Here is a 27,474-nt window from a genome sequence, read left to right on the forward strand (position 1 = left end):
CCAGAGGCCTTTCTCCTGGGCATGGTTGGCCAATTGGTGTCAAAGAAGGATAGAACTTTCTTTATGTATGCTACAACAGCAGCAAGAATACTCATCGCAAAGTACTGGAAGACACAGGATCTACCCACTCTGGAAGAATGGCAGATGAAGATGATAGACTATATGGGACTGGCAGAAATGACCGGCAGAATCCGAGACCAGGGAGAAGAGTCAGCGGAAGAAGATTGGAAGAAATTTAAGGACTATCTACAGAAACACTGTAAAATTAATGAATGTTAGAATGATGTCGGATAGAAATTAAGTGGTTTCTGGCTGTAATATTTTAAGAGAATATGGAAAAAAAAGGTTTAGAAGCAGGTTAAAATTTATCGATAAGGATTTGCTGAATTAACAATTTGAATTGGAATACAAAAAAGGGAGGTACGAGGAGGTCTGGGAAACAAGTTAATGGAAAATAAGTAATGGAGATTTTGTGTGTTTTTAATTATTCTTATTTTTTGTTATTTGTTATTTGTTATTTGTTATTTTTTATTTTTCTTACTGTATTAATATTGAAAACTTTAATAAATATCTTATAAAAAAATAGATTAAGGTTACCAGACGTCCCCGTTTCCTGGGGACAGTCCCCAGATTTACAAATCAGTCCCCTGACAAAATCCTATCATTCCGACTCATTTCAATGAAGCATCCCCGGATTCATTGAAAATAAATCTGGTAACCTTAGACTAGATGGGCCAGTGGCCTGACGCAACAGGCTCTTCTGATGTTTTTATTCTTATCTGCATTTAAGTCCAGAAACTCTAAAATTCAGAATGCAGGCAGAATGGAATTCCCCTCTATCCCTAGCTGCATGCATCACAATCCTAGGCATTTTTACTCAGAAGTCAATCCCACTGAGCTCCATGGCACCCTACTCCCAAGTAAGTATTTATGAGATTGCAACTTTAGTAGACAAGGAGAGCAAGAGCGTTCTCTTTTCCATGGTTTGGAATTTGGATGTGAAACTATCTTCAAGTGAGAACAGTTAATGGAGGGGCCATTTTGTAATCCTGTGTTAACTCTTGTCTATTGGCACTGATTGATCACATGCAACAAAATATGAATAATGAATAGGAAGTAGTCTATGAGCAGTACATGAACTGCCTTCAGACTGAAAAATGTCCATACCTCCTATCTTGCAATGAGCGACTAGAGAGACAATCTCTGTGATTGGCCAGCAGAATGATTCATGACAGCAAAAGGAGAATTTGTTTGCCCAGAGTATTCCGAATGAATAATTCATCTAGCTTGACATTTCTCAATCCCTCCCCTTTTGTGTTTTTATTGCACCTAGATAAAAGTCTCACTTTGGTTTAAAAAAGGTAAAAGATATTAAGTTTTGTATTTTTCTCTATAAACCTTAATAAAATTTATTATTAAAAATGCATTGCTATATAGGTATTCTCTGACTTGTCTTCATCACTAGTCCAATTTCAGTTGCTTCTGCTCCTGTGACAAAAAAGCTCTAAGTTTAAAAACTTTGGTGGAAAAGTTACGTACTGGAATGAGCTTCCTTATAACAAGATATTTGCAAAATATCTTGCGAGAGAAAGAGAGAGAGAGAGAGAGAGAGAGAGACAGAGAGAGAGAGAGAGACAGAGAGAAAGAAAGAAAGAAAGAAAGAAAGAAAGAAAGAAAGAAAGAAAGAAAGAAATAGAGAAGGCATGGCCCCACCTACACCACTGGCTTAGGCAGCTTGTGGCCCATGAGATGAGGGAACACAGCCCTCAACAAATAGAAGATTTAGACAACAGCAATCTCCATTCTTGTAGCAAAACAAAAGAATGTTTACTACTTTCAAAAAGCCACAATCCCAGTACCATTTCCATGCTTGCTTCCACTGGTCCTTCATCCAAATATTATGATTTCCTTAATCATATATCATTTTTCATCAATACTTAGCTCCATTTTCTATGATCCATGGGATTTACATCTAAGGAACTTAATGGTACAATTGTAGAAATGGATTTGCTGCTTTTAGTTTACTGAATATGTAATCTTTTGTATTTCGCAAGGCTGGGAAGCTACAAGTGCAGGCGCTGCAGCAGCAGTCCATCTGCTGCCCAACTCTCAAAGCCAGAAAGGTAATGATGGTATGTTTGTGCTAAACCTGCACCATTCTACAGGCAGCAAATTGGTGTGGGTAAAAGAGAAAAGGAGATATGTGATTTTGAACACCAGGGATTCTAGAGAATAAGCACAGAGATTTACCTTTCTGCCTCATTCTCTCAAGCATACTGCTTATTGTGTTGTTGATTTTTCAATGATTCCTTTGATACAGAGCCTGGACGCCTTTCCCTTGGGCCACTGACAATGTCTTAATATCATGATGAAGAAGGGACCATCCTGCGCTACTCCATCACTGGGAGATGTGATAGTCTGCATCAGCACAACAATGATATGTTGTGGTACAGGATTGGAGCCTGGGCTGCCAATTGGCAATATTACAGAAAGACGGGATGGGGAGAGTAAGCAGGAGAGGTGGAAGAGAGAGAAGACTTGGGCCCTCATGGCTTTCCTTTCTGCAGGGATTTTGGGGGTCCACCTCCTGGAATCTCTTCTTGGACCACATTAAAGCTGTCCTCTCAGCATCTTTTGAAGAATATTAAGTAGACCAGGCAGGAGCAAACACTTCCCAAAAAAGTAGAACTTTAACAATTAGAAAAGCTGTTCCCATCAGCAGCAAGGATAGCAAACCATCTCATTAATATTCAGAACAACCTTGTAAGGTCAGCTAGTTTTATCATCCTCATATTGTAGTTGGAAGGCCAGTAGGGGCTTGCTGAAGATAAGCTGGTGTGTTTGAGGTAGACCTGAACCAGAGACGTATCTGAGAATCATTTATAGGCTGCTCTTGCACATATGTACATCAGATGAGTTGATGCATAATACCTGGGAGTGGAAGATATGAACTTTACCACACTGAAAAATGTATGGCATCCGAGTTAGGGCATTTTGTGATATAAGCAAACGTTTGTGATAATAGATTGCAGCTGACTCTTTCACACATGCCAGTCATCACTTGATGTTGCAGTCATAATGGGATGAGCTTGCACGTTGAACCAGACCTTAGGCTGAGAGGGTTGCTCAGTTATCAGAAAATTTTTCTGGAGATTCAGCTGTGTATATGCCCCTCTGCATCCACAGCTGAGAGTGGAAGGGAGCTGAGTCATGTGCAAATCCCAAAAATAAGCATATATTTCAGCAGAAACTGAATCATCCATAAGGCCCACTGCATTCCCATACATAGGAAGCTACATTCTATCTGACTTGATAGCTGTTAACCAGATGTTTGATGGCTTGTGGGACAGCTGTGGGCAGGAGTCCTGCAATGGACTAGATGACCCATGGGATCCCTCCCAACTCTACAATTCTGTGATCTTATTTTATTGTGCAACGCTGTAGTGAAGCAGCAAATAAATAAATACCTAGTATCAGTTCAAACCACTGGACCTTCTGCTGTAGAATTGCCTACAACACTGAGTAGCAATGGCTCTCCATCCTTCACTTGGAGCTGTGAAGGATTGAACCTGGTACCTTTTGCATGCAAAGCAGATGCTCTGCCATGGAGAAATGACACTTTCCCTATGTTTTGTGAACTTGGGTAGCAAAGAATCCCCACCTGAGCCATCCACATTACATCACCAAGCAGCAGCAGCAGCAGCAGCAGCAGCAGAAGAAGAAGAAGAAGAAGAAGAAGAGGAGCCACTTTCATTTCAACATTCCACCAGGACCATTTGTAAGGGTCACGCCCTCCAGGAGCTCTTGCCAGGTGTTGCTTCCTGTTGAGGAACAGATGCCTGGGGTATTTTTCCCAGCTGCCCAATGAAGTGTCACTTGTAGTCCAAAGTAACAGAAATGACTGAGTTTTTTAAAAATCCAATTACTGAGAAAACATATTCAATGAACATCAAGGCAACTGTCTCAGAACTCTCTCTCAAAAACCCTCAAAATCTCCACCTTGGAAAGGTGGGGCCTCCTTTCACCCCACCTTCCTCTAGTGGAGCAAGGGTAGCTTCACATGAGAAATCATGAAAAAAAAATCGAAAATAAACTTTGGCAATAAAACCATTGCAGTAAAATATGGCAGAGGTGATAGCACAGGTACCTTAGAAGGACTGCAACCTAGGTGTAAGGCAAATTACAGACTAAAAGCCTGGGTAAACCAAAGCTGTTTATCGCAGGGAGGCTCATTTGACTCCCTCTTGAACTGATGAAGATGCATGGATGAAGATGGGTAATGTCAGCAGCTTTTCATATTTATGGAGATGGGGGAATAGCCAATGGATGTTTCTCCTTCCCAGTAGGCTTAGGTGCAACCTGAAACCTGCACATCACCTCAGAGAGCCTCATTTTAATGTCAGCTAACTCCTATGAAAGGGACGTGGGTGGCGCTGTGGGTTAAACCACAGAGCCTAGGACTTGCTGATCAGAAGGTCGGCGGTTCGAATCCCCGCGATGGGGTGAGCTCCCATTGCTCAGTCCCGGCTCCTGCCAACCTAGCAGTTCGAAAGCACGAAGTACAAGTAGATAAATAGGTACCACTCCAGCGGGAAGGTAAACATCGTTTCTGTGCGCTGCTCTGGTTTGCCAGAAGTGGCTTAGTCATGCTGGCCACATGACCCGGAAGCTGTCTGCGCACAAATACCGGCTCCCTCGGCCAATAAAGCGAGATGAGCGCCGCAACCCCAGAGCCGGCCACGACTGGACCTAATGGTCAGGGGCCCCTTTACCTTTATAACTCCTATCAAGCCATTTTCAACTCCCCACCTTCTTTGTTTGTCATCTAGCCCAGGGATGGAGAGCCTGTAGAGAGGCTGGTGGGAGTCTAACAGCATCTAGGCGGCCACAGATTCCCCACCAATAATCTAGTCGGATGAAGAGCTGTGGAGAATTGACACACACACACACACACACACTTTTTGTGACATTTTGGTATTGCCCTACTATGGATTTTTGGATTTTCCCCCCCTTACAGGCCAGCATGGCTGCCTCAACTTGATGTGTTACTTAAATAGGTTTCATATGGATGGGTAATTCACACAACCACCAAAAACTTTTGACATTGCTTTGGTAAGTTCCTAAGGAAAACTATCCTTACATCCTGGCAAATGGGTATTCAGTGCTGTAAAAAGTGGTCCCGTAGGGCCCTGAAGGATATTCTTCTAGTGAAAATCTCCACTTTGCTGGTCAGCGCCGTTTTCACTTCCAGCATGTATATGAAGAGCTAAGACATTACAACACGGATTCTTGGAAATGCTTGAAATTACACAATGGCTCTTTGCCAATGACAATGAATAAGGAAGTTATGGTGCTCTCTTTAACATGAAGTACCTGCGAGGCTATTAATATCCTTAAGTACTTGTCAGTAAAATCGTAGTGATGAAAATTGTACTTTCTTTCTTATTAAGAGTTTCTATTTTCTTTCCTGGCAGGACTGTTAAATATGATAGGAAAGCTTCATCGGTTGAATTTCTTCCTATCATCGCATCTCCATGTTGGGGAAAATTGAGCCTGTAGTGCAGCTGCTGAAGATTGAAGCACCCTGCTGGAATAAAGGTGGCAAAGCTGGTAAGAAAATATGCAAATAAAATTGATGTACAATGTGTAGTTTATAGACCTGATTTTTTTCAAATTCAAAAAAATCAGCAATTTTATCATCAGCAATACAGTACCTACAGCAAACTATGTATTTGTCTGAAGTATTATGGGAATTAAGGCTGAAATACTATACCTCCTTGTTTGTGAGTGATATCCATTGAACTCAATGGGACTTACTTCTGAGCATTAGATTGCTCTCTCTCTCTCTCTCTGGGTGTGGGTGGGTGGGTATGTATGTATGTATGAACCACTAGAACTTGGAATGTTTTTCTGAGCTGGCAGCATCCTACTGGGCAACATCCTACTAGTTGTGTGCATTTCAGTGAGACTGGGGCAAAGTAACTTACTGGTAGATTGTATCTTCCAGCTCTGGTCATGTGAAGAAGAGTCCATTCTTGGCTAAGACCCACTTACATGAAAGAATGTTGTATGGGACATAAGATCCCACATCCATCAAGAGGGTTGTGTTTGGATTCTTTTTTCCTTTGACCTTACTAGTAATTTGTCTTCAGGAGTATACAAATTCTCAAGCCCTGCAGCTTGCCTGGTGCTGCTTTTGCCCCTGTATATGAAAATATTTGCACAAAGGCCAAAAAGTATCAAGATGAATTTTATAGTTGCTGACCCAGTGCTAAATACTGATTATTACATTAACCAAAACACACACACACACAGTTTGTTTGGAATTCTGTCTGGCATTTGCTGTCCTGGGCATAATTTGAATTCCAGAGCTCCTTGACTTTCAATTTTTGGTATAATTGGTTTTCTAAAACTTTGAAGTGCAGATGAGAGTTGATAGTCCATGTTATTAGCTTTACATGCCATCTGTCACATGGCACTGCCATTTTGCTTGGGGTAGGCAAATATTAAACAATACCCTAAAAGAAAGTATGATGTGGGAGAATGCATTAACATTAATGTAAAGAAGGGGGGAAAAGAAGTGCTTGACTGCAGTAAGGCAATAATAGGACAATTCATAATTCATAACCCACTGGCAGTATTTTATAATGAATGTCAATATCCATAGGGTTATCTGGATCTGCCCGAGTGCTTTCATTAAAAGATGTGGTATGATAGACAGAAGTGTTTTTTATGTGTAAGGTCGGTCTATGCTACTGTTATCCATTTATTGTAGCTGCTTATTGTAGCTGTGATCTGCAAGCCAACTGAATGGATGTACATACTGTAGCCTAGACTGTTGCTTGAAAAAAACATTTCATTTTGAGAACCTGGTTATCTGGATTGTGTCAAACACATATACCCATACCTTCAAATGGAAATGATCGAAGCATCGGTTTACATCTTCCACAGACATCCAAGAGTCATAAGTGTGTTTCCTTTTGACTGGATCATGTCCCTCATTGTTAATTCTATGTTGGCAATCCCTTTCTGGATTTTAAATACTATAATTTTATGATCAGCAGGCATTTACATTCAGGAGCAGAACTTGAAATGCTGGGAGACTATTTCTCTCCAATTGCATTCTTACAACAAACAGTATTTGGAATAGCTCTACGGTCCAAGAAGAGAAGATTATCTCCAAAAGCAAAAGCAACTGTAATTAATTGATAGGAAGAAACTCAAAATGGAGTTAGAGCTAAAGGCTGATGCATGTAAATGGATTAGCTTTCAAACCTCAGATCCATAATAGCAAAGGAGAGAGAAGCACACCAACTAATATTTGTGTGATGTTGAGCCATGTGCATTTTTTTAAAAAAGCAGAAGCGTGACTTATGCATCATTTATACACATGATGCCAACTTGCCTACTCCTCGGCATAATTCCACTCCTGTTGTTTTTTGCAAATCTTTTCAGAGAGGGCCAATTTAAACACAATGCCTTTTATGCATGGCCCTGCCAAAAAGCTCTCCCTGATTGTGGCATTGCAGCCTGCCAGCATGGCAAAAGAATCAGTTCATATGCAGCACTGGCACCAGTAGGGTATGTCCAAAACATTGACCATGTTGGTGTTACGAAAAAGGAGCAATGCAGAAGCGAGCTCCAGGTGGCTGGAATGGTAAACAGGAAACTGATGTTATGGAAATGTACCGTGGGAACAAGGGACAGTGTACTGAGCACCGGATGTTAGCTCAGAGTGTCACATGACCCTGTACTGGAAGTACATGGGTGGAGGTTATTCTCTCTCTGCAGTTGGGATGAGAGAGTACAGACATGTTTTCTCTGTACTGCTGGAAAGACAGGAATAAAAGTATGTAAATATATTTCTGTCTGTCTCTTTCCCCTCCCTGGGAGAGGAGGGGGAGGAATGGTGTGTTCTTCTTCACGTTGGGAAGAATCGCCGAGGGAGACCTCCCTTGATCCTGCCGGGAGTCGCTGGCAGGGGAGGTCAACAAGGATTCAAGCCGGGCACCTGGAGGGTGGCCAAATTCCTCAGAGCTTCGCTGGCTCTGCTGGCTTGAATTCGACAGTTGGTAGCTAGGCGATGTTAAAAAGGTAAAGGTACCCCTGCCCGTATGGGCCAGTCTTGACAGACTCTGGGGTTGTGCGCCCATCTCACTTAAGAGGCCAAGGGCCAGCGCTGTCTGGAGACACTTCCGGGTCACGTGGCCAGCATGACAAAGCTGCATCTGGCGAGCCAGCGCAGCACACGGAAACGCCGTTTACCTTCCCGCCAGTAAGCAGTCCCTATTTATCTACTTGCACCTGGGTGTGCTTTCGAACTGCTAGGTTGGCAGGCGCTGGGACCGAGCAACGGGAGCGCACCCCACCGCGGGGATTCGAACCGCCGACCTTTCAATCGGCAAGCCCTAGGCACTGAGGCTTTTACCCACAGCGCCACCCGCGTCCCCAGCTATGTTACCAGCGTCACCAGCGATGTTAGCTGGTAATAATGGGATGGCTGTCTACAGTAGAAAGTTCAAAGAAAGCTGTGCAAGATGCTTCACATAGGCATGAAGCAGCACTATATATATAACAATTAACAAATTGTCATTAGAATAATTACAATCCATAAAACACCAGTCACTGGCCAGCACAAAGTCTTTCTCCCCCCTTAGCCTTTCCTTATGTTTCCTTTCTGGGCATCTTTGAATTTCTGGTTTTGTGGCAAGACCTCAGAGATTCTGGAAGGCAAACTTCTAAATCCAAAAGAAATAACTGCAGCTCTTAGGATATAACAACATGCAGGGGTCCAACATATTCACAAGAAACTTCACTTCTTCTAAGTCATGCTGGAGTTGAAGAGTTTGAAGGAACTCAAGACACAGAGGCATAATGACTGTGGCAGGTGATGAGAGGCCACCAGAATGAAACAGGAGACTGGTATTGGGTTCAATTAGGCCACAACTTTATTGACTACAGGAAAGTGTAGGTTTGGCTAAGGTATTGGGCATGTATCCTGCATCAGGCAGCCCACCTGCTACCTGATAGGAACCTGGTTGGGTTGAACTTGTGCTGGGGAGTTGCCCCATCATAGACTGGGTGACACGACCCCACACAGGTCACGACTGGGAGAGGTGTATTGGCCCATCTGTCCCCCAGTGGACTCCCAGAGAGAGTTACCGCTCCTGGACTCCTCTAATAGGGTACCCCAGTGACTAAGAATCCATCCAATGAATTTATCTGCCAAAGCTGTGACGGTTGCTATGAGGTAGGTGAAAACCTGCAGGCTGGCCAATTTGCTTGCAGGAGAAAATGCCTCCCTAGCCCCAAATATGGTGACTAAATAAATCATAGCAAGGTCCATAGGCTCCACACACTTCATGTCCACTCCACACACACCCCAGACAGCCCCTAAAGACTGGGTGGGTGGGTGGAAAATCTCACAACCATCAGCCAAGAGGGAGGCCTGCTCCTGGCTACCCCCTTAATAGGCTAGGGGTGTTGGCTGTTTGCAGTTTAGTAGCGCAGAGAGCTTGCTGGGGAGACCATGCATTAAAAAATAATAAAGGACTCAAAAATAACTTAAACTAGGTTTTAATAAGAAAAACAAAAACTCCTTTTACACTAAGTACATTAACAACCAAACCAGACCCAACCACCAACCCATCCCCCAGGGTAATGGGAGAGCTAGGTGCTGCTCCTTATATACTACACCCAAAAGCTGACACACCTTAATCAAATACAACTCAGCAGCACCTGCTACGTTTCACAGCTGTAAAGCTGGGTCTCGTTATCTTACTCTGGCCCTTGCTCTGGCCCCTTAAAGACATACACATTGGGTGGAACAATGATGAACCTTTACATTTAAAGAAACCATTCAACATTTCCCCTGCGGTTCATCATTGTGGAACAAAAACATAAAGCATACTTTGTACATGTCTTTCATGTGTAACCTTTGGAAGTGCTTTAGTAAAAATGTCCGCAATTTGATTGTCACCTGGAACATATTCAAATACAATCATTTCGTCAGCAATTAGTTTCTTTACAAACTGTAAACGTAACCTTAAGACTCTAGTGCGCTGCGTATTGGTCTCTGAACACAGGATAGCAAGTCCGCTCTGGGAATCAAGGTAAACTTTTACTGGTAGTGTTACTTGCATCTGTAGGTCTGCAAATACTTGCATATACCATTCTACATCACGAGTGGCCTGAACGCATGCACATAATTCACTCTCTGTTGTGGAGAGACAAATAATGGTTTGTGTCTGGGACTTCCATTCAAATGGACAACCATTATAACAAAACACCATACCAGACACACCCCTGCAATTATTTTGTTCCACTGCATGAGATGCATCGCAGAAAATTTCAAAACCTTTGTCAATACTTGATGTAAACTGCAACCTATAATGTTTGGTGTGTTTAAGGTAATTTCTGAACATCATTGTAGCTTTTTGGCTCAAAAACTGCCTTATTGGCATACACAGTATTAAAATGTTCATCTGCAAAACGTTGTGGCTTCTGTCTCTTTCTATCTGAACGTCTCAGTCTGGAAGGAGAGTCAGATTCCTCAGACTTAATGGGACTAAGTGAACCACTAGTTTCAGGTTGTAAATCATTGTCAGATTGAAGAGATGCCTGTAGGCTAAGCTCACGATCAGAAAACTCAAGAGAATCTAACCTCCCCTTGGGTGCCTGTGACTTTAAATCATCAAACAAATCAGATTCAACAGACTTTTTGTCTTTTTCCATTAATTCAGAAGCACCATTTCCTGCTGCTGCTTCTTCCTCTTCTTCCTCAGTATGATCTATACCATCAGTATCTTGGAAGACAGCAACTCCATTCCAATTTACAGTTTGTATCATGCTTCTGGTAATATGAAATTTGCCAGTTGCTGGTATGTAAATTCTGTACGCCCCCTGCTGGTAGCCCATTAATTTTCCCTGGACACTACGTTCACCCAATTTCTGCTTAGCGGGATAATGCATAATTACATCTGAACCCCAAATGCGTAGGTATTTCAGATTAGGGCGTTTTTTAAACAGCTTCTCATAGGGGGTGACATCTAAACCAGAATGATAACTGCGATTTTTAACATAACAAAAAGCATTAAGCGCTTCAGCCCAAAAGTCTTTGGGCAGATTAGCATCGTGCAGATAAGTTTTAACCCCTGCCTGCAGGTCTCGCTGCACAACTTCAACAAGCCCATTTTGCCAGGGACTTCGGGGGCAAGATAACTCATGAGTAGTCCCCTGCGCTTCCAGGAATTTCTCAAAATCCTCAGAAACAAATTCTCCACCCCGGTCAGAAAACAGGTTCTTAATAGGTTTGTTAAAGTGCGTTTTTACCCAGTTGCAAAAAACTTTGTACTTCTCAAATGCTTGGGACTTCTCAGCTATTGCATAAGTCCAACAATATCTACTATACTGGTCTATCAGAGTAAGCCAGTACTTAGAACCTCCTAATGATGGTGGGAGTGGCCCAACTAAATCACAATGTACACGCTCAAATGGCTCAGTTACTTTCCTATCTGAGCATCTACCCTTGCGTGCAACCTTAATCTTATTCTTGCAACAGGATAAACATTGCATAAAGAATTTACATGGTTTTGAGTTGAGGCCATTAACAATATTCTTTGTCTTAATTACATCAGCAAAATTCAGGTGTCCTAGAATTCTGTGCGCCTCATGGACACACCCGGAATGTGGCCTTACATTCCTCAACCCCTGGCTTGACTGTGCTGCTCTGCAATTTATAGGCGATTGGGAGTAGGTGCGAAAATACAGTCTATATAAACCATCAGATTCCCGGGCATATAATAGACGTTTGTTCCCATCGAAAAACTCACACATTGACTTTAAGAAACGCACAGTTATGCCTTGACGAGCAAAACACCTTACTGATAATAAATTGTCCATTGACGGGCAGTAAATGCAGTTTGCTATTGTAATGTTTAAAGAGTCAAGTTTAACAGTACCCCTGCCAAGCGACTGCAAGACTTGTGAATTGGCTAAATGTACATTACCAATTTCCTCTTCGAAAGAAATAAACAAGCTTCGATCGTTGCAAATATGCTGAGATGCTCCTGAGTCCACAACAAAAGACTTCCACTTGGCACGTTTAAGTCTTTTACGATCTGTTGTCCTAGCATGGAAAACTCGCGGCTCGTTTCTGTCTCTACTATACGATGTCGGCTGCTGGGCTGACGACCGTGACTGACGAACAGAAACAGGCTTGGGAGTACTTTGCTTTCTTTTGGATCTGCAGTCCTTTGCAAAATGTCCTTGTTTATTGCAGAACCAACAACGCTTTGCAGCTTTAAATGCAGTTGTATCACCACAGGTTTGCATATGGCGTTCCTCATTACTTCTGGAAATAGGAGTGCTTATGGCACAAGCCTCCCTTCTGTCCAACTCGCCCATTAATCTTGCCGTTACCCCTTCCACAGTTAATTGTGCTGGTGGAACAGCAGATATCTGGCTAGCTATACCATCGAAGTCCTCATTAAGGGAACATAGAATGATAAAAACATACTGAATATCAGGTATCTCCATGTCCCTTCGAATTAATTCGCAGCGTATTGCCTCCAGACGTCTCAAGTGTGCTGCCAAATCACCACCAGGCTGCAACTTCGTCTGGTACAACTGCTTGAAAAACGTCAATGCAGATGCTGACTCTTTTCTAACATGCACTGCTGCAAGACTGTCCCACATTTCTTTGGCAGTTTTCTTATTTCTTATATAGACTACTTGCTGGTCGCTGACTGCCAAATTAATTATCGCCCTGGCTTTTGCATCTCCTTTCGACCAAGCATCAGTCACAGGGTCAGGAGGGTCATCAGTTACATAGGTCCATACTTCTCTAGAGGTCAAAAGCGCCTCCACCCGAAAAGACCATAAACAATAGTTCTCATCTGTTAGCTGTGGGAAGACCAGAGCCTTCTCAGCTTCAGGAACCCGGTCAACCATTCTGGAACTCTTCCAGACCCACAGAACTACGCTAACAGGAGAAGGAGTTTTCAAACCTTTCTCAGAGTCCAAAAATATGCAGTCATCCACTCAGCAGCTGGGCCCATAACCAAAGATGTTGGCTGTTTGCAGTTTAGTAGCGCAGAGAGCTTGCTGGGGAGACCATGCATTAAAAAATAATAAAGGACTCAAAAATAACTTAAACTAGGTTTTAATAAGAAAAACAAAAACTCCTTTTACACTAAGTACATTAACAACCAAACCAGACCCAACCACCAACCCATCCCCCAGGGTAATGGGAGAGCTAGGTGCTGCTCCTTATATACTACACCCAAAAGCTGACACACCTTAATCAAATACAACTCAGCAGCACCTGCTACGTTTCACAGCTGTAAAGCTGGGTCTCGTTATCTTACTCTGGCCCTTGCTCTGGCCCCTTAAAGACATACACATTGGGTGGAACAATGATGAACCTTTACATTTAAAGAAACCATTCAACAAGGGGCAGGTTGGTTGCAGCCCCCAAGCCCCTGCCTCTGATTGGGTAGGCGGGCACTGCCCGCCCATACCTGAGAGCATGACGTGACTGGAGGTGGGCAGCAACAGGTGACCATCGCCTCATCCAGCCACGCTGAAAGATGGCGGCCACCCTGGACCCATCATGGCCATGTCATGCGGCAACAGCCACCCACCCAGAGTCCCAACTGAGTGGATATTCTGCAGGACATGACCCCACACCCAGCAGTACATACAAGTATTTATAAGTAGTGAACATGGAAAGGAGACTAGCAGAAAGTGACACGTGATCCACACACCCCTAAACACCCAAACAATTTGTCTATGACTCCAAGTAGAGCAGTTTGGAGCCTGACTCTGCTGTCCCAACTTATTGGATTAGCCCCTGATCGAGTCAGCCTGAATTTACTGTTGAGATTGGTGTTGTTTGAAGGTGTCACGTGGACTATGCAAATTACAAGGGACTGCAAACACACAGTAATAATAATAATAATAATAATAATAATAATAATAATAATAATAATAATTTATTTATACCCTGCCCATCTGGCTGGGTTTCCCCAGCCACTCAGGGCGGCTTCCAACAGAACACTAAAATACAATAACCTATTAAACATTAAAAGCTTCCCTAAACAGGGCTGCCTTCAGATGTCTTTTAAAAGTCTGGTAGTTGTTTTTCTCTTTGACATCTGATGAGAGGGCATACCACAGGGCGGGCGCCACTACCGAGAAGGCCCTCTGCCTGGTTCCCTGTAACTTGGCTTCTTGTAGTGAGGGAACTGCCAGAAGGCCCTTGGCACTGGACCTCAGTGTCCGGGCAGAACGATTGAGGTGGAGACGCTTCTTCAGGTATACTGGACCGAGGCCGTTTAGGGCTTTAAAGGTCAGCACCAACACTTTGAATTGTGCTGAGAAACGTACTGGGAGCCAATGTAGGTCTTTCAAGACCGGTGTTATATGGTCTCGGCGGCCACTCCCAGTCACCAGTCTAGCTGCCGCCTTCTGGATTAGTTGTAATTTCCGGGTCACCTTCAAAGGTAGCCCCACATAGAGCGCATTGCAGTAGTTCAAGCAAGAGATAACTAGAGCATGCACCACTCTGTTGAGACAGTCTGTGGGCAGGTAGGGTCTCAGCCTGCATACCAGATGGAGCTGGTAAACATCTGCCCTGGACACAGAATTGACCTGTGCCTCCATGGACAGCTGTGAGTCCAGACCAGGCTGCGCACCTGGTCTCTGATGTGGACAAGCCTTAAGTAACAGCCTTGTGAAGTAAATTTGGTAAAGTCTCTTCAAAGGAAGAAAGAGGTGATTGCATTTAGAATTAGACAACCACCTCTACCCAGTCAATACAAGCGACATTTTCTTACTGCTCTAATGCAGTCAATGTATTACTTTAGCAGTATGAAGATTTTTTAGCTCTGCTGGTTCCATTTTTCTTTTTGTGTGTACATGGCCCAGTCTAGCCCTTATTTATAACAGTACTGCTCACAGTTCTATTAAAAACTCCAGGATTTTCAATCTGTCTTATACCTACCCCATCATTATCTCCCAGAATTAGCAGCATTCTGGTAACTGGGTTAAATTGGACCATTACCCGTTACTATAGCAGCCAGAATTTCTTCTCTGGGTTGGTTAAGGCTATCGTCACAGGTAGAAGAGATAACCTCGGAATGTCATATTTTGTGCTGTAATTAGTAAATAATAAAATATGCCTTGTTGCACAGGGTTTGGTTGTTTAGGAAAGGACCAGGAGTTATCACTAGGCAGAACTATCTATAGAGATGCACACTTATTTTGATTTATCAAATATCTCCATAGATAACTTTATTGCTCTCATTCCTGCATTCAAAGGGAGTTATTTTCCTAATTTACTTGATGAAATTGTGCACAGAAGGTAATTTGGATGTGTGTTTCTTCTCAAACTAATAATTTGCTTTCGAATGGAAATAATTTCCTTCACAGCTTTGTTCTGAGTAAGGTCAGGTGATTTACCTGCTTCCCAAATAAAGATCAACTGAGATGAAATACAAGTCCTGCGTAGGTATAAGGTTAGAGAACAAGGATATGAATGATAGTTATTGGCTAGTAGCAAAAATGTCTCTGCTTTTTTTAAAAAAAGCAGAGACATCACCTTGCCAACAAAGGTCCGTATAGTTAAAGCCATGGTTTTCCCAGTAGTGATGTATGGAAGTGAGAGCTGGACCATAAAGAAGGCTGATCGCCGAAGAATTGATGCTTTTGAATTATTGTGCTGGAGGAGACTCTTGAGTCCCATGGACTGCAAGAAGATCAAACCTATCCATTCTGAAGGAAATCAGCCCTGAGTGCTCACTGGAAGGACAGATCCTGAAGCTGAGGCTCCAATACTTTGGCCACCTCATGAGAAGAGAAGACTCCCTGGAAAAGATCCTGATATTGGGAAAGATGGAGGGCACAAGGAGAAGGGGACGACAGAGGACGAGATGGTTGGATAGTGTTCTCAAAGCTACCAGCATGAGTTTGACTAAACTGCGGGAGGCAGTGGAAGACAGAAGTGCCTGGCATGCTCTGGTCCATGGGGTCACGAAGAGTCGGACATGACTAAACGACAAAACAACAACAACAACAACAATATTTACTTGCTATATTTCAGTGGTACTTACTCCAAAGTAAGTGTGCACAGGACTGTAGAATTTGGTGATTTCAATCATAACTGTTAAAATAAAATCATAATGTTAAGGTAACCTGATTGTGGATTTTTTCATATGCCATTATTGCCTCTCTGATTTACTCCAGAGCTTATGGAGCAGATTTTGGCTAGACCATGTGGAAGTCGGTTTCTGTAAACTCTTCAACTTGGCTTAGTTTAAATAGCTACTCCCCTCTTTTTTATAACCAGAGGAAGCCACTTACGACTTCCTTAAACATACAGTGTTCAGTAGTAGTAATAATAGCTTGTCTTGGCATGAAGACATCTCAAATGGAGGGGAAAATGCCGCTTCTCTAATTCAAGAAGTTAAATCCATCCTTATTTGAATTGCCAGAAATATAGGTAGCCTTGTTTGCTAACTGTTTAGCAAGTAAGCCCTGATTTAGATGTCTTTATTATTGGAATGTTCTTCAGATGCTCTGTGCTAGCAACAAGTAATCATCATCTGTCATTAAATCAGGGCTTATTTTCAGCTGGAACGCAGTTCTGTCTCTTCTCAGGTTGGCGCTGTTGCCATTATAAGAGAAAAAGGAAAGCGTTTATGGTGAGTTCTGCCACTTCCTCTGTTATTTTAGCACTGTATAAAATAACAGGCTTACAATATATACAACATGCCTCTGTTAATTATAAGAGCAAGTCGGGAAGTTGCTGGATGCTTCAGTTTGCTTAGCATTTCTTCCATGCAAGTTTCACTGGAATTGATGAGGGGAAGCAGAAGATGAGGGGAAGCAGAGAAAAAGAAATGGTTGAGTTATTGCCTCCATGTTTTAGAGATCGCTTGCATTCCTTTGGTAGCCTACAAAGCCAGCGATTACACTGGCAGAAAGTTTGAAGCTTAACTAAATGCTAATTTGTGTTCATTTCTTGTGATATTTTAGGAAAGACATTTCCTTGGACTTAACAACTTATAGGAAGGGGCTCCCCACCACAGGCAAAATAATCTCTGTTTCCCTTGAAGGCAAACAAGCATTCACTGCCAGAATTTTAGAGTCATCCACAGTCTATTGTCATACTGAAATAATCCATGGATGAAATGTTGAAGCAGACTCATTTAAGGGCATGACTCTCCAGCAGTAATTTCATACTAGGGATGGACAAATTTACTTCTAGTGATGTCCCAGTGTCACCCGGAGGTGGACTCATCCTCATCATTTAATTCGCATGCCGCCTTTCCAGAGTTGCAAGCTCAAGGTGTCTTACAACATGAAAGGATTTACATAATTATAAACATAACAAAAGTAGCAGTAAACAATAAATAAAACACATCAAAAAGTATATAATTGAACAGTTTTAACAAGAATTGTAAGATCTAAAAATACAAATACAAAAAATAATATAAATAACAGCAGCAAAAACAATACCCTACCTTAACCCAATTGTTCCCCTCCTCTGTATGGCCCCAGGAAGGGAGAAAGGCCTCATTGTCAGAGCAGCAGACTAAAACATTTCCATGTACTCACGGTAGGTCAATAGTATTGTCCTTGCAGGGTTAGCTTGCCTAGGAGCGTTAGAAAAGTCAACTTGACTCCTCTCTTTCAAGTTCCAGACCTTGGACCAGGGATAGGAGATGCTTCAACCATGCAAGAGGGTTGCATCCATAAACCTCTGGATAGAGGAAGCTTGCTTGCTCCTGTTTTTGGCGTCCTAACATCTGTCTGTTCAAAGACTTATAAAAATACTTCCAAGATCAGACAAATATTCCCCCCCCCTTTTTTCAGTACCATGGGCCAAGTCATCATTTTATACTGCACTAACCCTGGCCTTGCATGTGAGCCAGAGTGAACAGACAGATCCTTCATAAATATGCATAGCCTTCTTCTCTAAGCCAGTGGCCCTCGCAGACTCCAGTAATGAATTCCCCAAGTGTGTTTTGCCTGATGGAATACTTCCTTTTGTTTACCATGTCAGTCTTTTGAAGACCCCCAAGCTTTAGTGATCCTGGAAGGGATAATTTCTGTCTCTTCCAACAATCTGTACCATTCGTAATTTATTAATCTTCTAACATGTCTCCTATCTCTTTACGGCAGACTGAAAATCCACCACTGCACTTGAACAGTTTTTCCTTAAGTTATTTTCTGTGAACCACCCTGAGACCTCTGAGTGCATTGCGGTATTCAATAAATTCAATTATTCAATAAATAATAATAATAATAATAATGGATTCAGTTGCCTTCCTGCAAGGATCCAGGGGCTATTTTAATTGTTCATCCCTGAAAAGAGACCATTTATTATTAAGTGTTATAGGTCAGGGAGTTTTCTGAGAAATTTTCTTTCCCACCATCACTCAAACTGTTAGATAATTTGATCACCCCACCCTACCCCACCCCAGTCCTTGAGAATATTCAGCAAAATTCTTATCAGCCCCATTTTGCCACCCTCAAACAGCATGGAGATATACTGTTAATTTCACTGTAAATGACTTCATTAAATAAAAAAAAATGCCATCAGTTTATTAAACATGACCACAAAGTCCCCCATGTGTTAAGATAATTTCCATACAAACGAGGAAATGCAAGGAATGCAGAGTGGATAAAATCAAATGCCCCTAATCATCATCATCATCATCATCATCATCATCATTTTGAACTTATTTTTCAGTCAGTCTTTCATCAACTTACTACAAATTTTAAAACATGCAAAAGAAATGTATCCCCCCCCAAATGGAAGATAGAAATAAGCATAACAAAAACCAAACAAAACCAACCTCTAAAAGGAACAGTAAATTACAATAGTAACTGAGAAAGCAACCTCAGCATATAAGTTATAGAACCTGTTTTTATCAGCCAGGATGAGCAAGGATCCCACACACAGGTTGTTGCACAAATCTGGCCAGGAACCTTGTCCACATCCTCAGGCTGCATCAGTCGAAATTCATCCAACACTGGGCAAGACTGCGCAACAGACTCCGCAGTGGAGTCAACTCCTGTAATAGTGAAGGCCAAGTCCTGGTGGATGCAAGCAATCTTATTCTCAAAATGCCTCACAAACTTGCCACACTCATTCAAATGAATAAAAAGGAAGTGTTGGTGGGGAAATGGTATTGCTGGCAAGTGTTCTTGGTAAACCATGATAAAGTTAAGCTGCAACTCATATGAACCAAATTCATAATTGGAAAGAAATAATTTGACAACTGTAGATGTCCAAAGATCTCGTTTTTTGTTGTTGTTTTTTGAAGTACACTTTCCAATTGTGCATCAGGATTGTATACAGATGTCTCAGACAAGGACAAAAGAATAATAGGCAGCCTTGGCATAAAAGCATGTTCTACAGAATGAAGGAGAGGGGAGCACAATGGGGTGACCATGGAAGCATTTATTTTAAAGCACAGCTTTGAGAAGAAATGCCTTTAGCTCTTAGAATCTGAAGGCATGGCCATGGCAAGGTAGCTGGAGAAAAGCGCTGCCCATTTACAGTGCATCTAACATATGGCTTGCATCACAACCAAAATGGATTTTTAAAAGAAGAAGAAGAAGAAGAAGAAGAAGAAGAAGAAGAAGAAGAAGAAGTCTAATAATAGACCTTATGTGCAGGTATAAAATCTACATCAGGAATTGGAAACCTGTGGACCTCCAGACATTGCTGGGTTCAAAATCCCACCACTCATGACCTTAAGGCATGCTGGGTGGGGCAGATGAGAGCTGGAGCCCAACAACCTCAGGAGAATTTCTAGTCCATATACTATGGTTTGAAACAAATAATTACTTGATAAAGTACAGCTGAATCATGCAGAAAACTTTAAGTCCATTAACAGGCCATCCATTACTCACAAGCAAGCCATACCACATTCAACAGGCTTATTTCTCAAAAGGCATGTATAAGATCAGACTTAATTTTCACTGAAACCTTGAAAGCACTGGCTTCAGGCCAACACAACTAGATTGTGGTCATATAATCACATTGCAACCCCCTCCCCCTACCCACACATAAAGTCCACTAATAAGCAGAATCAGAAGTCTTAAAGAGTTTGTGGTTGACAGCTCGTCATCTTCTTAAAATACTATGCTCCTGGTTCCCCCATGTGATGCCCTCCAAAATACATTGCAGTTGGTGTGCTCCGTGGGAGGCAAAAGAGCTTTTGTGACGCTTATCATGTCATTAAATCATACTTAAAGGCAAGTAGCTTTTAAGTGCAGCTTACACTGTATATAGAATTTGAATGCAGTGTTTCCCACATTCGAGACACCTCGGTTAATATTTTGAAACCCTGCAGGCAGTTAGCATTTTCCCATCCATTTGACATTGCAGCAGCTTACACATGTTCCCAGGGCATCACCTGACAAGGCAGTGGCAACATGTGGAGACAATCGGTGGCACCCTCGAGACCTTCATGGTCTGCCCCTGTTGTCATGAGTTGGTGGGGGTGGGTTCCCCTTCTCTTTATCTATTCTTTCTTAAAATAGAGAATCTCAGGCTTGAACATATATGCAGGTGAGAAGGCACAGCTGGAGGGAGGCAACTCAGCCATTTCTCCCATGACTAGGAGGTACAGATTCAGAATTAGAGTCTTCCAGTGTACACCACTACGATATATGCAACACAGGAACCAGAAGAGAAGGGGGGAAATGGATTTCTGAAGCATAGACAACAGTGCTAATGAGGGTTATGCAGCTGCAAAGTAAGGGGTGCATTTCAGCAGTTTGGATGTTAAGTAACCAGCATGAACTCCAGTGAGGCTTGAGTAGCTCACGTCAGTTTTCCATTACCACATGACAGGAATGGTGAACTTGTCTCTCCTCCCAGGTGTTCTTGGATTCCAACTCCCATCAACCCCTGCCAGCATGGAGGGCTGCAGGTTCCTTATCAGAGTTGGCCTTTAGTAACTGGGGATTCCATATCCCATATGCATAAATGTGGCTGGGTGCTTAACTGCACCGTCCTATCATATGACGCTTCAAGGTGGACTTGTTGCCAGTTGGTCCAGGAAGGCTGGTGTTGTTGCACCACTTGTGATAAAATGTAAGGTTGAAAATAGGTGGGGATTGCTTGACTAGGGATGAGATGCTGCTTGAACTGTGGTGGCTCAGGCTACTATTTTTTAGGTCTGCCCCCCCCCCCGGAAAGGAGTGATTATCTATATTCGACCTCCAAAGTGGTCTAACTTCCATAAAAGCCTGCCAACATCTCCCAGGCAGCATGAAATGGTCCAACTATTCTACTTGCAGCAGAGGTCATTAAAGAAACAATTATTTGCGGTGGGGAACCACCTACTATTACAAATACCGTTCTAATGAAAAAGCGTATCTATAAAAAAATGCCGCCAACCCAGCTGGAAACCTAAACTCTTTTTGTAAAGGCACAGGATAGATCAATCTCTCCCTTTCTTAAAAATTAGATTCTGCATTTGATTTTTCTACTCGGCAAAGGAAGTATACAAAGGCACCTGCTTCCTTTTGCATTCTTGTACAGAGAAAATTGAACGTGTGTGTGTGGCAGTATTTTAAAATGATAAAAGCAAGTAACTAGTCTCTGTTGTGGTTTGAGCAAAAGGTTTTTTGCAGCCTGATGCAAAGCTGCAATTGAGCAAAGAGGTGGCTGTGCCATTAAGGAAACAGCAGATGCCTCCAGGTGGTGCAATGGGTCGGTGCATTCGGCTGTTAACCAGAAGGTTGATGGTTTGAACCCACCCAGGGGCAGGATTTTCCTGCATTGCAGAGGGTTGGACTAGATGACCCTCAGGGTTCCTTCCAACTCTACAGTGTTATGCTTCTTTGTTAAACAAGCAACAACCCAAGTTCCATTTTTTAAAAACACAAACCCAAGTTTGCTGCTTCTAGTGCTAAGCAGGGAGGGATTCTCCTTATGGCCTTTGAGGTCATGCTTCTTTCTTTCGTGTATGCATTTCTAAATGTTATATGCTGTACCTTCGGTGACAATTTTAACATAAAAAACCAATAAAGCTCACCGTATCATATAACAATAAAAGGCAACTGCCTGTGTCGTGTTCCCCTTACCCAGCCTGCTCCACCCCCTGCACCAAAGCTCCGCCTACCCCAAACCACTGTGATTGCCCCCCCACAACCCTGTGCTGTCCCCAGCTCCTCTCCTCCCAAACATGCTCTCCCTTCCCTCAATAAAATGATGACAACAACAAAACCCACACAAACTAAAAAGAGTTAAGCCCCTAAACAACACTCCAGCCCAGCTTTCTGTTCAGTAGCCTCAGCTTTTGTAGCTGGAGTCAGTCAGGGCCCTGCCCTACCAGGCCAGGTGGAGAAAGGCCTGCAAGGCAGGGGGCAGGTCTTCTAGGATTCACAGCCAAGATGGCCTCTGGCCTCTTCAGCAGGCTTAACTTTCATAGCTGGACTCAGTCAGGGTTAGTCATGTTCATTAACACTGAAGAGGAGTAGCATTTGATACAGCCCATGGAGTCCTCCCACCCAAGAAAGTGCTGAACATGCTAAAAGAAGCAAGAAAAGGATATGTGCACTTTGCACTCACTCCTCCTAATATTAATAATAATGTCCCATTGGTTTCAGTGGTCCTCACTTCAAAGCAAATTCACAGCCACATGATCTATGCATTTCTCAATCCAAAAGGTTAAGCAGCAAATGTAGCATTTATAACACATGGCTGTTCTTGCTTACAGTCAGTGTCAGAGTATGTTCATGTTGATGAGTAATGCAGCCCTTGCACCTAGTAGCAAATGCTGAGATGGGATAAAATACCCATAACAGTGCCTTAGTGTGCAACTGGATGAATGGGAAACAATACCAGTTTGGACAATGAGCACACTGTGTACATTGTGGGTGCCCTTTGCGGGATCGCGCGGTGCTACAGTTCCCAGAGAACTTATTGGCAAACAGGGACTGGCTGCCTCTCAGTGTTAATTTTTGGAGGTTCACGACCAAACTCAGTAGTCAAGTTTCGTTGCTGGAAGGTGAGCCATTCCCATATATATAAGGGGGTGGAGCCGACAGTAGCCAGGCAGTCAGCTTAGGAGATTCACCCTCCCTACCCTCCCTTAGTTTAATGCAGGTTAGCTTTTTTTCTTTCTGTTTAGCGGGCGCTGCTATGGTCTATGACTGGTTGCTCTGTTCAGGGAAGTTTTTAATATGTAACGCTGTACTGTTTTTAACACTGATTGGGAGCCGCCCAGAGTGGCTGGGGAAACTCAGCCAGATGGGCGGGGTATAAATAATAAATTATTATTATTATTATTATTACTGGGAAGAAATTTTCCTGCATTGGCAGGCTTTGACTTCCCCATAGCAATTTGTCACAACTTTGGCGGTTATGGCCTTGGGTGGAATCCTTTAGTCTTTTCTTTCCTATAAGGGGAGGGGGCGTGAAGTAGTGACTCACCCCCCTGCGGCAGTGATTCCAGGGTCCCCTCTTAAAGGGGTTGTATATATGGGTGTCTCTGGCCATACACCGAAAGGTTGTCAGTGAAATACCCTGCGTGCGGGAATATGGGCTGGGCTGCCTGCTACACTTGCATCTCGCAGACCAACCCCATTGTTGAATGGTTTCTTTAAATGTAAAGGTTCATCATTGTTGCACCCGATGTGTATGTCTTTAAGGGGCCAGAGCAAGGGCCAGAGTAAGATAACGAGACCCAGCTTTACAGCTGTGAAGCATAGGAGGTGCTGCTGAGTTGTATTTGATTAAGGTGTGTCAGCATTTGGGTGTAGTATATAAGGAGCAGCACCTAGCTCTCCCATTACCCTGGGGGATGGGTTGGTGGTTGGGTCTGGTTTGGTTGTTAATGTATTTAGTGTAAAAGGAGTTTTTGTTTTTCTTATTAAAACCTTGTTTAAGTTATTTTTGAGTCCTTTCTTTTTAATGCATGGTCTCCCCAGCAAGCTCTCTGCGCTACTAAACTGCAAATAGCCAACATCTTTGGTTATGGGCCCAGGTGCTGAGTGGATGACTGCATATTTTTGGACTCTGAGAAAGGTTTGAAAACTCCTTCTCCTGTTAGCGTAGTTCTGTGGGTCTGGAAGAGTTCCAGAATGGTTGACCGGGTTCCTGAAGCTGAGAAGGCTCTGGTCTTCCCACAGCTAACAGATGAGAACTATAGTTTATGGTCTTTTCGGGTGGAGGCGCTTTTGACCTCTAGAGAAGTATGGACCTATGTAACTGATGACCCTCCTGACCCTGTGACTAATGCTTGGTCGAAAGGAGATGCAAAAGCCAGGGCGATAATTAATTTGGCAGTCAGTGACCAGCAAGTAGTCTATATAAGAAATAAGAAAACTGCCAAAGAAATGTGGGACAGTCTTGCAGCAGTGCATGTTAGAAAAGAGTCAGCATCTGCATTGACGTTTTTCAAGCAGTTGTACCAGACGAAGTTGCAGCCTGGTGGTGATTTGGCAGCACACTTGAGACGTCTGGAGGCAATACGCGGCGAATTAATTCGAAGGGACATGGAGATACCTGATATTCAGTATGTTTTTATCATTCTATGTTCCCTTAATGAAGACTTTGATGGTATAGCTAGCCAGATATCTGCTGTTCCACCAGCACAATTAACTGTGGAAGGGGTGACGGCAAGATTAATGGGCGAGTTGGACAGAAGGGAGGCTTGTGCCATAAGCACCCCTATTTCCAGAAGTAATGAGGAACGCCATATGCAAACCTGTGGTGATACAACTGCATTTAAAGCTGCAAGGCGTTGTTGGTTCTGCAATAAACAAGGACATTTTGCAAAGGACTGCAGATCCAAAAGAAAGCAAAGTACTCCCAAGCCTGTTTCTGTTCGTCAGTCACGGTCGTCAGCCCAGCAGCCGACATCGTATAGTAGAGACAGAAACGAGCCGCGAGTTTTCTATGCTAGGACAACAGATCGTAAAAGACTTAAACGTGCCAAGTGGAAGTCTTTTGTTGTGGACTCAGGAGCATCTCAGCATATTTGCAACGATCGAAGCTTGTTTATTTCTTTCGAAGAGGAAATTGGTAATGTACATTTAGCCAATTCACAAGTCTTGCAGTCGCTTGGCAGGGGTACTGTTAAACTTGACTCTTTAAACATTACGATAGCGAACTGCATTTACTGCCCAACAGTGGACAATTTATTGTCAGTAAGGTGCTTTGCTCGTCAAGGCACAACTGTGCGTTTCTTAAAGTCAATGTGTGAGTTTTTTGATGGGAACAAACGTCTATTATATGCCCGGGAATCTGATGGTTTATATAGACTGTATTTTCGCACCTACTCCCAATCGCCTATAAATTGCAGAGCAACACAGTCAAGCCAGGGGTTGAGGAATGTAAGGCCACATTCTGGGTGTGTCCATGAGGCGCACAGAATTCTGGGACACCTGAATTTTGCTGATGTAATTAAGACAAAGAATATTGTTGATGGCCTCAACTTAAAACCATGTAAATTCTTTATGCAATGTCTATCCTGTTGCAAGAATAAGATTAAGGTTGCACGCAAGGGTAGATGCTCAGATAGGAAAGTAACTGAGCCATTTGAGCGTGTACATTGTGATTTAGTTGGGCCACTCCCACCATCATTAGGAGGTTCTAAGTACTGGCTTACTCTGATAGACCAGTATAGTAGATATTGTTGGACTTATGCAATAGCTGAGAAGTCCCAAGCATTTGAGAAGTACAAAGTTTTTTGCAACTGGGTAAAAACGCACTTTAACAAACCTATTAAGAACCTGTTTTCTGACCGGGGTGGAGAATTTGTTTCTGAGGATTTTGAGAAATTCCTGGAAGCGCAGGGGACTACTCATGAGTTATCTTGCCCCCGAAGTCCCTGGCAAAATGGGCTTGTTGAAGTTGTGCAGCGTGACCTACAGGCAGGGGTTAAAACGTATCTGCACGATGCTAATCTGCCCAAAGACTTTTGGGCTGAAGCGCTTAATGCGTTTTGTTATGTTAGAAATCACAGTTATCATTCTGGTTTAGATGTCACCCCCTATGAGAAGCTGTTTAAAAAACGCCCTAATCTGAAATACCTACGCATTTGGGGTTCAGATGTAATTATGCATTATCCCGCTAAGCAGAAATTGGGTGAACGTAGTGTCCAGGGAAAATTAATGGGCTACCAGCAGGGGGCGTACAGAATTTACATACCAGCAACTGGCAAATTTCATATTACCAGAAGCATGATACAAACTGTAAATTGGAATGGAGTTGCTGTCTTCCAAGATACTGATGGTATAGATAATACTGAGGAAGAAGAGGAAGCAGCAGCAGCAGCAGGAAATGGTGCTTCTGAATTAATGGAAAAAGACAAAAAGTCTGTTGAATCTGATTTGTTTGATGATTTAAAGCACAGGCACCCGAGGGGAGGTTAGATTCTCTTGAGTTTTCTGATCGTGAGCTTAGCCTACAGGCATCTCTTCAATCTGACAATGATTTACAACCTGAAACTAGTAGTTCACTTAGTCCTATTAAGTCTGAGGAGTCTGACTCTCCTTCTGGACTAAGACGTTCAGATAGAAAGAGGCAGAAGCCACAACGTTTTGCAGATGAACATTTTAATACTGTGTATGCCAATAAGGCAGTTTTTGAGCCAAAAAGCTACAATGATGTTCAGAAATTACCTAAGCAACAAGCTGCAAATTGGTATAAAGCTATGAACTCTGAGATAGCTTCTTTAAAAGAGCATAACACTTGGTCTCTTGTACCACAAACCCCAGATATGAGACTTATTGATTCAAAATGGGTTTATAGAGTTAAAATGAATGACAAAAATGAAGTTGTAAGGTACAAAGCAAGACTAGTTGCTAGGGGTTTTCAACAAATTCCAGGCGAAGATTATGATTTGTGTTATTCACCAAGCGTAAAATATGAAACAGTTAAGCTTTTGTTAAAAGATGCATCACAATGTGGAAAAGCCCACTATGCAATGTTTCTCTGCTCTTAAGAGAGTGGTAATGTACCTTAAACACACCAAACATTATAGGTTGCAGTTTACAACATGTATTGACAAAGGTTTTGAAATTTTCTGCGATGCATCTCATGCAGTGGAACAAAATAATTGCAGGGGTGTGTCTGGTATGGTGTTTTGTTATAACGGTTGTCCATTTGAATGGAAGTCCCAGACACAAACCATTATTTGTCTCTCCACAACAGAGAGTGAATTATGTGCATGCGTTCAGGCCACTCGTGATGTAGAATGGTATCTGCAAGTATTTGCAGACCTACAGATGCAAGTAACACTACCAGTAAAAGTTTACCTTGATTCCCAGAGCGGACTTGCTATCCTGTGTTCAGAGACCAATACGCAGCGCACTAGAGTCTTAAGGTTACGTTTACAGTTTGTAAAGAAACTAATGGCTGATGAAATGATTGTATTTGAATATGTTCCAGGTGACAATCAAATTGCGGACATTTTTACTAAAGCACTTCCAAAGGTTACA

The 27,474-nt window shown here is 42.7% G+C and overlaps 1 long non-coding RNA gene across 1 annotated transcript; it reads left to right on the forward strand.

Moving 5' to 3' along the window:
* The first annotated feature begins 739 nt into the window (after positions 1-739).
* LOC128412358 (uncharacterized) lies at positions 740-5,651 on the forward strand. Its single transcript, XR_008330055.1, has 3 exons — positions 740-924; positions 2,055-2,123; positions 5,475-5,651. It is a non-coding gene; the product is annotated as an uncharacterized LOC128412358 (long non-coding RNA).
* Positions 5,652-27,474: the final 21,823 nt, after the last annotated feature.

Source organism: Podarcis raffonei, chromosome 4 (assembly GCF_027172205.1).
Source record: "Podarcis raffonei isolate rPodRaf1 chromosome 4, rPodRaf1.pri, whole genome shotgun sequence".
Lineage (NCBI taxonomy): Eukaryota > Metazoa > Chordata > Lepidosauria > Squamata > Lacertidae > Podarcis > Podarcis raffonei.